The sequence below is a fragment of the Pinus tabuliformis genome, chromosome 2_1 (assembly GCF_031772625.1).
Source record: "Pinus tabuliformis cultivar Carrire ecotype Pingquan chromosome 2_1, CPIR1, whole genome shotgun sequence".
NCBI classification, from domain to species: domain Eukaryota; kingdom Viridiplantae; phylum Streptophyta; class Pinopsida; order Pinales; family Pinaceae; genus Pinus; species Pinus tabuliformis.
The window spans coordinates 143,575,308-143,587,710 of record NC_142299.1 but is presented as its reverse complement, the minus strand read 5'-3'; positions in this window follow the sequence as shown (position 1 = coordinate 143,587,710).

Genomic DNA, 12,403 nt, shown 5'->3' with positions numbered 1-12,403 from the left:
GAGTCCTAATCAAAATAGGAACTGATAAGACACATGTCCTTTTAGAGTTACAATACAATTAGGAGATGTGACACATATCCTCATGATCCCATGATTCTTTCCAACCAAATTCGAATTTGGCCTTGGGGTGCCACATAAGGGTCTTCTAGAAGTCTCCTTTCAACCTACACATGTCAACAACCTCAACCCATTTGTTAGGTATAATCATATGCACATTATTTTCTAATGTTTAACCACAAATTCACTTAAAAGGCTTAGAAATAATAAAGATTGGAAAAACATAAAGGTGGCCCAATGATAATGAAAGTGGGATGAATGTGGTGACATAGTAGTGAAATTGAGGTGAAATGGAGGTGGTATAATGGACATAATAGTGAAAGTGTAATGGAAATGAATGACATTTTCAAGACTCAACATACCCCCCAACTGAAGCTATTGCATGTCCTCATGCAATATATATTACATTAACTCTTTTGATCCTTGAGCTTTGGCTTAACTTTGCATGATATCATTTGATAACTTCATATTTCTGCAAAGTGTTTTACTTGAATTGCAACATGGTTGGTTCTTGTGTTACAACCATTTTTTTTTCTTTGTTGTTGCCTTCTACTTTGATCTTTGAACTTTGCATAATGATATTTTGATTATTGTTTCAAAGTATATCTTTATTGGATTGCATGATGGTTGGTTCTTGTGTGACAACCATGATTTTGTTTGTATCCAATTTATCCTTTAAGCACTTTTTCAAAAGCCACTATATGCTCATAATAGCAATGTAATAATTAATATATGTTGGAAGTATGTGAGCTCCTGAATATGATATGGACATGGAAAGATATGAATATGAATGTATTCCCCCCCCAACTGATGGTATTGGCAATTTTATGAAATGAGGAAGAGAAATGTTTTTCCAACAATTATCATTCTAGCTTTTTATGGAATTCTATGGTTAAAAGTTAGAAAATGACGTACCTTCACTTACCCTTTGGAATGGATGAGTTGTATGTGTGGTGGCTGAAAAATTCTTATCATATTCTTCTTCAAGTGGCTAAACAAGAGGAGTCATGGATAGAGAGATAAGATGACTTTTTATTGCTTCTACTAAAACTTGCTGAATCTGCTCCAAAATGCTGAAAATAATAGTCTTCATGTCTTCAAAACTCATTGGCACAATTCCTACTATGTGAAAAGATGTTCTGATGTCGAACATAGTAGGAAATTGTTGGCTTAGTGGCCATTAATCGATGCCACTAGTCAACACGAGAACTCTTACCATTGATGACAATGAGAGTCAAGATGCCCAAACACATCTTGCTAGGTACGAATGAATTTGCTGAAGTCGAGTCACCTAGAAGATCTGACGAACAAAGGACATTAATGTATTCCCATTGTTTGTCAGCATGAGGACTTGCCATTAAGGCATGCAAGCCTCAAGGTGTTTTTACAAAGAACTTAGACTCAAAGGACTATGGACTCAATAATTTGCATTGAAGCAGGGCTTATTTGCGGAATGAAAATGATAAGGAATGGAAAATGAAAATGGAAAATGGCAATGGAGAACAGAAATGGCAATGGCAATAAGCATGTGAATGAGCCTCTTGCTTTTATTTGTGGGTTATGAATGGACAAAAAGAGATGGAAAGTGTATGTGAATGTAAGTGAAAAGTATGGAGTGGAATGAGGTGAATGGTTTATTATGAAGTATGGATGTGATGGATGGATGTGATGGAGACAATAGTATCTGAAAGTTTTTCAAGTGTTTGGATCTGATTTTACATCAGCATATTTCCTCTTTGTTGCTGATCATCCTCTTATGAAACAAATTGGTCTCTTAGAGAGACACCATTCTCTTGTAGTCATTTGTCCTTCCTCCTAGAACCTGCAAAAAAAACTAATACTTCTTCTGCAATGGAATGTAAGATTATCAAAGGAGAGAGGTGATCAATCTCTCTAGTTATGATATTTACACACAAAACTAAGAATTTGTATTAATGAAACAAGTTCTCAAAGGAAAAATCAAAAGAATTTATACCTACTTTGGAATTGGTGCCCAAGTTGAATGTTGCTTCTTTCTAGCAATTTATTTCATTATTTGCCATTTCAAACTCTAATGATAGATTTCTCATTATATAGATCTTGTTGAGATCTTTCCAATGATACTTAAATCATTAAAATCTGATTTTGTATGAGAAAGATAGGCTGATTTGAACAATGAGGTTTTTCTGGCTGCGGAATTGGGGAACAGCTGCGGAATTGGACTTTAGCTGCGGAATGTGCACAGTTCTGTAGCTAAAAATCTTGAATAAAAAGTTAGCCATTCATCTTTCATTATCAGTCCAAAATTAATCAATACCTTCAGAAAAGTGAGAAAATAACTTGTTCATTTCATTGATTCAAAATTATTATTTTTTTCTTGACATGCAGCGACTTAGTGTGGCGACTCAGTGTGGCGACTTTGTGATAACACACAATTTGACTTCCCTTTGACCGGGGTATTTTTCATCAAATTTGGTCGAATGAATAGGACACCATCCATGTACCAACATTCCCCCAGCTACCCATGTGACTTGTTTTGCTTGATGACACCTGCAACCTAGAGTTTAACAAAACAGCTGCGGAAAGTTTGAGCTGGCTGCGGAAACCCTGTGTGAGCTGCGGAAAGTGGCTAAAACAGTCGATCATCAATTTTGAAATTTTTTTTTTTTTTTTTTTTTTAGCAAAAAAAATTCAAGTCAAATCACAGATTGCATCGAAGACGGGTCAATTGTTTGAAATTAAAACAAACAGACCAAATGAGGCATTCAGTCCCTTAAAACACTATCCAATGCACGCAGAAGGGATTCATCTATAATCCTCCACCTTTCATCACCTTCAGCATTTCTATCACCAGTTTATTATTTGACATTTAACTAGATTCGACTTTAGGGAGCAACAAGAATAAGCAGTCTGCATCAGTGAATTGTACATCCTTCCAACCCTTCAAGAGGCAACTACAGCCTGAAGAAAGTTTCCAAAGTAAAATAGCAATAACCTGGCCTACTTTATTGCTCCTCCTTTGGTGAAGTAAAGGCATTATGGACATGGGCTTTTTCATCAATAATATTGATGCAAGATTAATTTAGTAGGATAGCCCTAACAGGTTGCCCATATGTAGCAGAGCCATAACCACAAAATTCATGTGAAGTGGCTATAAGATGGTTACAAATGATGGCATGTCTTTCCGTGGACCTGCTACAGTGCAATAAGCATAAAGTCTCTCAACAAGAGAATCATTGCATTCATTTTCTCTGATTATTTCAACATTAAGTCCAGGCATCTTCTTGGCCAGCTCTGTGCATCCCTGTAGAGTAAGTCTGCAATCAGACATCCACTGATGAACTGTGTTTTGGCTCTTCGCTGATCAGAAAGATTCAATTTATAAGTTGCTCCACTTCTATTCCATTTCCTCTCAACATTTAACCGGAAGTATCGAAACATGTACAGATGGGTGGCAGCGACTTCATGGGATTTAATGACAGAGAGTCGTGTTCAATTGAAACACGTCTCTAAATAGGTTTGAATTGAATAAGATGGAAGGCGTGTAATTTGTTTTAGATGCCAGCATGCAGTTGATCCCAATTATAATTCCTTCCCTCAGGCACGCGGAGTTGAATTACGCATTCAAACTATCAGTTAATCAATTCAAATCCAATTTTTTTCACGCGGCGGCAAAAAAAGAGGCTCCAAAGAACCGAATATTTCTCCCAGACCGCCACAAATTTCTTCAAATGGTTTCTGGGTTATCTAATCAACCCACCTGAAAAAAAAACCCATGTTTTAGTGTTTCTAAATTCATATCTGTTTGGTAAAATCAAACGTTTGAAGTTTGACATTTTTTCTGTGTTTACGTTTTTCCTGAGTTAACTGTTCTCATTGTTCTGTCGTTTATGAATTTGCATTCGGCCTGTGAAATTTTGGAATTAACGGTTGGATGCATTCTCATACATGTTGGGCAACACGTAAGGCCACATTTCATTCTTTGGAAGACATGGCAGAGACAAATGAAGTCCCTGAACAGCATGGACAAGCGGAGACAAATGAAGTCCCTGAACAACATGGAGAGGGTGAAGGCATGGACTGTGAAGAGACTCGGGAGGTAATAGGTACAGGAGCGGGGGAAAATACTCATGTTGAAGAAGGCATTGTGAAGGTGCGAGATGAGAATGAGAGGCTGAAGAAGATGGTGGTTGATCTGTTCAATAAAACTGAAATGCAGAATCAGTTGATTAATACCCTGAGCCTGAGAATTGCACGGCAGAGGCACTTAATACCCCTTTGAAGCATGACACTAGATTTTTTTCTAAAAAGTCCTTGCTTCAATCTAATTTTTTTCATATATACAGTGCAATTTTTTTTATGTTGCAGGTTTATTTCAGGCCAAAGCTTGATCAAGGAGGCAGATTGTTTTATTGAAGCCACAGCGAAAACTAGGAATGGAGATAGCCATAGATTTTTTTTTTCTCTTTTTTCTCTAAAATTGTGAATTTTTATATTGCTTGGTCATCCCTGCATTTTCATTTTATTCCACTAACATCCTAACTGTAAATTTGAAAAACAGAGTGGTGGCTGCGGAAACTGAGTGACAGCTGCGAAAACCAGTGTCAGCTGCGGAAACTTGGCACAGCAACCACTTAGCTAAATAGAGATAGTTAGGCAATCTTAATGGAAATGATCATGGGGAAATAAATTTTTATTGATGAGATGAAATGGATGGCATGGAGTGAAAATGGAAATGAAATGAAGTTTATTTTTTTCTCTTCTCTTTTTTTTTTTCTTCTCTTTTTTTTTTCTTGAATCAATTGAAGTGATGAAGTTTAATTTGTCTCCTATTTTTTCTTAACAATTCTTTTTCTGATCCTCCAGATCACACAGAGTGCAGGAGGAGAGCATACTCAAGAATTATTATTTTTCTTTTTTTTTTTACTTAACAATCCTTTTTCTGATCCTCTAGATCACACAAAGTGCAAGAGGAGAGCATACTCAAGAATTATTATTTTTTTTTTCAGATGTAAGAAATAAGGTTTCCTAATTACACTTCCCCGGCAACGACGCCAAAATGTCTAGTCAGTTTAATGTCTTAAATTGCTCTACATAAATTATCAATCCGGGTATCGTAAATTGATGAAGTGTGGTGCACCATATGTGCTTAGTTAACCTTTCTCTTACTTCGTTGTTTTATAGTTTATGTTGTTTTTGGGGTTTTGTTCTTGTTGCTTTTCTAAAGTGTTTAATGCAACTAGTTCAATCGAAATAAAATGCAATAATCAAATAATGAGAGAATGACTATGAGACCCAGTATCCTTGCTGCTTCAGCAAAAGGACAAGATGATTCTATCACGTCATTAGTTCATTAAAAGGCTATGTGCATCACTAATCTACAATCAACTTGAAAGCAATTTATGTACAGCTAATATACATGGTGAAATAAAATGCAAAAATAAAATGACAACTATACAAGGCAGGGGCCCCCTACCACCTATGAAATCAAATGCTTAAAGGAAAATAAAGACATCAAATAAAGGACTAATGACATCGGCCCAGTATCTCTGCTGCTGATTTAAAATGAAAATGAAATCTATATTAAATTCAATTAAAAGTGAGAACAACTATCTCACACTATTTTAACTCTTCAACTTAATCTAAGAAATGTGAAATCTAAGTGACACTACATAAAGGAGACAAATCACACTACTTTAACCTTTTCCTAACCTTTTTGCCTTTCAGCTAGATTTATCATGTGAGAACAGTTATGAACAAGTCAGCAATGTGAGTCTTAAAGCAAACTAAACCAAGCTGTACTAAGTGTTATTTTGGCTCCAATAAAGTTATTTGATTATGGAAAAAGAACCATCAATAGATGAACAACTTGATATCTAAGAGCAGAAAGTAAAGTGCAAGTTAAAGAAATGATACTAATGAAAAGCAAACTGCAGAAAAATAAAGTTCAGCAACATAGACAAGATGATCACACATGCCACTAGTCATGAAATCAAAGCAAAATTGAACACACTTGCATGAATTAAAATTGCATGAATGAAAAATCTAATCTACCTTACATTCTACAAAGCAATATTTACAAAATGAAATCTACTCTACCTTACATCCTAATATGCTCCATGACATCTACTTCACATCTCCTTCCATGTTGAGAACATCAAAGCTTTATTCAATTTCTTCAAAAGTGCAAAGTACAACAAAGTCTCCAAAGCTTTCAAAAGCCATCAAGGAGGAACTACAAACTTAAGAACTAGGAACTAAAAGACTAAAAAGACTAACAAATGAAGGAGAGAGATCTCCTATTTATACAAAAAGATGAGAGCCATCTCATTAATGAGAATCCATGAATCTCTCCCTCTACCTCTAGAGTCCTAATCAAAATAGGAAAGGATAAGACACATGTCCTTTTAGAGTTACAATACAATTAGGAGATGTGACACATATCCTCATGATCCCATGATTCTTTCCAACCAAATTCGAATTTGGCCTTGGGGTGCCACATAAGGGTCTTCTAGAAGTCTCCTTTCAACCTACACATGTCAACAACCTCAACCCATTTATTAGGCATAAGCATATGCACATTATTTTCTAATGTTTAACCACAAATTCACTTAAAAGGCTTAGAAATAATAAAGATTGGAAAAACATAAAGGTGGCCCAATGATAATGAAAGTGGGATGAATGTGGTGACATAGTAGTGAAATGGAGGTGAAATGGAGGTGGTATAATGGACATAATAATGAAAGTGTAATGGAAATGAATGACATTTTCAAGACTCAACATGGATGTCTTTGGAGAAGACTTCCAGATTGGTTCTAATATAGTCAGCAGTTGATTGTGGTTGCTGCATTACAGGTCTAAAATGACTGAGAGTCATTTTCCCTTCCTGGATGTCATAGGCTGCCATTAGCCTTTGCTGATTGGTGGGTGCAATCCCCAACAGCTAGTAATAGAGTTGGTATCTCATTGGCTCATTTCTAGCTTTGATATCCGTGAATGCGTTTTTGATGTCAGAGCCCTGTCTGCTCTGTTGCCTAGTGGATGTAACCTCCACACCTTGATGTCTCTCTTTCTCCTGCTGAAAGGAGCTGGCCGATGTCTCCATGCTTGGGGGAATTTTTTGTTCAGTTGGCCCCTCTGGTATTTCTTCCTCTGAAAAAGGATTCAATCTCTGTCTTTTCCCTCCTTGCTGCTCTATGGATGTGTCTGGAGGTGTTTCTTCTTGTCTATCGCTTTTCTTTGCTCTCTCTTCATTGGCAGTAGTTTGTAATACCGATATTTTAGCTGCCTTTTCTTGAGTAGAAGCATCTTTCCCTTGATCTTGTTCATCTGTAGAAGCGAGCCGGTCTGCCATTGTTTCTTGCTGTTCCAAATTGTGCACTTGTTCTTCTGAATGCCGCACCTCTTTACCTTTATCTGTTGTTGTTGGTGGGGCCCTTACTTGGGCAGTTTGCTGGGAAGCCGTGGTGGATGAGGTACCTTCTCCAAGGTACTGAGGGGCTGTAAAAAACACCTGCCCAAAAGATTCCAGGTCAACTGCATTTTCAAGATTTTTAATTGCCTTTTCTACTAATTCTTCCTCATAAATTTCTTCAACTAGTGTGCCCTCTACCCACTCTTGTTCATTAGCATATTGTTCAATTTGATGGATACTGCAGTGGTCATAACATGCAAGCCTGTATTTGACTTTTCTAAGGCTTATAAAATGATTGGGGTCATATGGTGCCTAATAGAAGCTTGTTTTTAGCAACAAAATTTTTTTCAACATCTTGTCTACGTCTTCCTAGGCTTCTTCTCTCTTATTGAAAATAAATGGGCCCAATTGATGTCTTATTTTGAGCTGTGCCTTTTTGATTTTGCCATAGAAATGAATCATATCTGAATTACCGAATTTCCGGAAGTATTCCAAGGCAAAGAGTCTCATAGGGACATATTTTGGCAGTCTGTAGGGGGCTAATTCATAGCCATAGATCCTGATTACTGTGTGGTCTTGGTAGAAATACCAGTCACCAACGCTATAGCTTTTGGAAAGCTGTAGAATCTTTTTCATATCATTAGTGAGTCTAGGAAGAGGAGTGCTCACCAGCAAGGAAGAAGCTGGGTATATAAATAGGTCAATAAATTCACAGTAGGTGTATGGAAAGTAATAAACATGGTGTTGGAAATAATACTGAGAGGGGGGGGGTGAATCAGTATTATCCAATTCTTTTAATAAATCTTCCTTATTTGATCTTTGAATTATTTTTTGCATGTCAGTACCATAAAATAATGAGCATGAACAAAGAAAACAGATAGTCACACCAAAGAACACAAGATGTAAGGTGGAAACCCAATGTGGGTGAAAACCACCTGCTGCAATATGTCTCTATCTTCTTTCAAATTAGAAACTCCTTTTACAATGATTTTGTATTGGTGCAGTCCTTTACCAATACGCAACCTGCAACCTGCAGAGAGCTACAACTCTCTCTCGTTTTCCTGTCTCTCCTGGAAGGGAGCTACAACCCCCTACTTCTTTTCTTACAAGCACCACTTTTCATAAATTTTCAAACTAGATCCATAAGCATCAAGTGATCATCAAGTATAAGAGAATCACCCAGTCAACTGTAGTAACTAGATCAACAATAATAGGACCAAACCCAAAACACAGCAATGATAAACAAAGTTTTTAAGAGAAATAAGCACCCTGCTCAACTGCTCGCCTGCTTACGTAAGCACCCTGCTCAACTGCTTGCCTGCTTACAGTAAGCACCCTGCTCAACTACTTTCCTGCTTACAGTACGCACCCTGCTCAACTGCTCGCCTGCTTACGTACGCACCCTGCTCGCCTGCGTACCTCGCTCTGAGTCCATTGCACTGCCTGCGGACCTCCGCACCTGCAACCCTTCTGTGCCTGCGTATGTACGCACCTGAAACCCTTCTGTGCCTCCGTATGTATGCACCTGAAACCCTTCTGTGCCTGCGCATGTACGCACCTGAAACCCTTCTGTTCCTGCGTATGTACGTACCTGAAACCCTTCTGTGCCTGCGTATGTACGCACCTGAAACCCTTCTGTGCCTGCGTATGTATGCACCTGAAACGCTTCGTTCCTGCGTGTGTACGCACTTTTCTTTCACTGTACCTGCGTACCTTCGGGCATAGATGATTTCAAGACTTCAAGAATAACCCAGACAGTCAGATCTACAGATCTGATCATGCGCCGAAGAGATCTCGATCCATCAATAGATTCACCTTATTTAGATCTAGACCAGATCTAGCCCTCATAAGATATTCAACCCAAAACATACCCAAGCCAAATGATCTCCTTTGCTTTATATAGGAAAGCTCTTCCTCAAATCATGGATCAATACCACAGGCCGACACCATAATAACACAAAACCGTCGGCTAAATACCAAAGGTTAAACATAAGAAACCCCACGTGTGCTTTTCTTTGCCTTGAAATGTGTGCACTGGGGGTACGCACCTCCTGAACGGCTGACCTGCGGGTATGTACGCACTTTATGTAACATCGGCCTACGTGTACGCACCGTATGTAAGGTGTACCTGCGTACCCCTTATTTTCTTCAATATTTGATAGCTGGTCATCAATTTCTGCTGCTGACTTGAAGTACTGTGATCTATCACCTGAATGGGTTGCCATCAAGGACAACACTTTAGCCATAATGCCAACAATCTCCCCCTTTGTACTTGATGGAAACCTCACAAACTTCAGCTTCATTCTCCCCCTTTGACATCAAGGGCAAAGGGTTATGCTCCCCCTAAGAACATGCTCCCCCTGAATATGAACCAGATCTGCAGCGACGAACCATAATCCACCATGAAAGAGATATAGACATATTGCAGCTACTTCCAAGATCTCCTTCTGCACATCCTCCATAATGCCAACAATGCATTATATTCTCCCCCTGAACCTGTACCATCAATCATAAGAGGTTCAACAATAATATGATGCATCAACAACCCCCAGCTTTTGCCTGAGGTATTCAAAAGTGTCCCTAGGCAATGGTTTGGTGAGTATATCAACAACTTGTTCCTTAGAAGGAACATACTCCTACTTGACCTTATGTTCAAGCACTTGTTCCCGGAGAAAATGGTACTTGACTGGTATGTGCTTGGTTTTTGAATGCATAACAGGATTTTTTGAGATGCTGATTGCACTTGTGTTATCACATAAGATGGGGATAGGTGGTGTACAAGTGATTTGAAAATCCTGCAAAGTCTGCATCATCCAAAGGAGTTGGGTGCAACAAGATGCAGCAGCAACATATTCCGCTTCAGCTGTAGACAAGGCAATCGAACTCCGTTTCTTGCTGAACCAAGAGACCAGTCTGGAACCCATAAAGAACGCACCACCACTTGTGCTTTTCCTGTCATCCACGCTTCCGGCCCAATCTGCATCTGTATAAGCATGAAGTGTAAGATTTGTATCTCTAGGATACCATAAGCCATAATTTTGAGTCCCTTGAAGATATTTGAAAATTCTCTTCACTGCTTGAAGATGAGTCTCCTTCGGATTTGCCTGAAATCTTTCAACTATTCCAACTGCATGCATGATGTCCGGTCGGGTACCTGTGAAATAAAGTAAACTTCCAATCATAGATCTGTAGGTTGGTTGATGTACTGCTGCAGATTCATCATTTGCACTGAGGCTACATCCTGTGACCATGGGTGTACATACTGGTTTTGCATCTTCCATGCCATATTTCTTCAAAATCTGTTTGAGATACTTGGTTTGAGATAAAAAGATTCCTCCTTCCTTTTGTTGGATTTGCAAATCAAGGAAATATGTCAGTTCTCCTAGCAAGGACATTTCAAATTCTTTCTGCATGACCAAGGCAAAGCTTTGACTCATAGCTTCTTCATTGCTGCTAAAAATAATGTCATCTACATACACAACAAGTATTAGCAATTTGTCATTTTCAACTTTTATATAAAGATTGCTATCTGCTGATCCTTTTAAAAAACCTTGTTGATGAAGATATTTGTCCAAGCGGTAGTACCAAGCCCTTGGAGCTTGTTTGAGACCATATAGGGCCTTTTTCAATCTGCATACAAGGTTTGGATCATTTCCAAGAATGAACCCATCTGGCTGTTCAATGTATACTTCTTCTTCCAAGTCTCCATTCAGAAAGGCTGATTTCACGTCCATTTGAAATACTTTGAAGTTTTGAAAACTTGAGAGAGCAAGAAACATTCGGATGGCCTCAAGTCTTGCAACAGGAGCAAAGGTTTCTTCAAAGTCTATTCCTTCTTGCTGCGCATACCCTTTACAAACAAGTCTGGCTTTGTTTCTAATTACTTCTCCATTTTCATTCAATTTATTTTTGAAGACCCATTTTGTTCCGATAACATTCTTATCCTTTGGTCTAGGAACCAGCTCCCAAGTGTTGTTCTTTTCGATCTGCTCAAGTTCTTCATCCATTGCTTTCACCCAACATTCATCTTTGCATGCCTCTTTCACATTTTGTGGTTCAGTATAGGAGAGTAATGCCAAATAGCTTGAAGCTTCTGCAACTTTTCTTCTTGTTTGTACTCCTGCTTCTTTCTGCCCCATAATCTGAGATTCTGGATGATTCTTCTGAACATATCTGGATGGAGTATTTTCTTCTATTCTTGTTTGCTCCTCTGGTTCTTCTTGAGGTTCTTCTTCTTCATCATTTTGTTGTTCGGGGTAGCCTTCATCTTCTTCGATGTTTTCATGATGTACTTTCCTAGGAATGTATCCCTTCTCATCAACCACTACATCAATGCTGTCAACAATTCTGCCAAGTCTTTTATTGTGGCATTTGTATGCTTTGCTATGTGGAGAGTAACCAAGAAGAATGCCTTCATCTGCTCTAGGTTCAAGTATGCCAAGCTGCTCATCAGTATTCTTGATATAGCATTTGCTCCCAAAGATTTTGAAGTGCTTTACCGAAGGAGTCCTACCACTCCAGAGCTCATGAGGAGTTTGAGTACTGTTCACCTGGACATTTGTTTTGTTGAGAATAACAACCGCAGCATGTGCAGCTTCACCCCAGAAAGTTGCGGGAGTTCCTGACTCATCAAGCATAGCACGAGCCATTTGTTGGACGGTTCTGTTCATTCTTTCCACAACTCCATTTTGCTGAGGAGTTCTTGCTGTAGAGAATTCTCTTCTTATCCCATGTTCTTCACAGAAATCAAAAAATTCATTTGAAGTAAATTCCTCACCTCTGTCGGATCTGAGGCACTTAATTTTGTGACCTGATTCATTTTCAACCAAGGATTTGAAGGATTTGAATTTTTCGAATGCTTCATCTTTGTGCTTCATCAGTCCTAACCAGACAAACTTGGAGAAATCGTCAATGAATAATATCAAGTATTCTTCTCCTCGAGGTGTTCTTTTC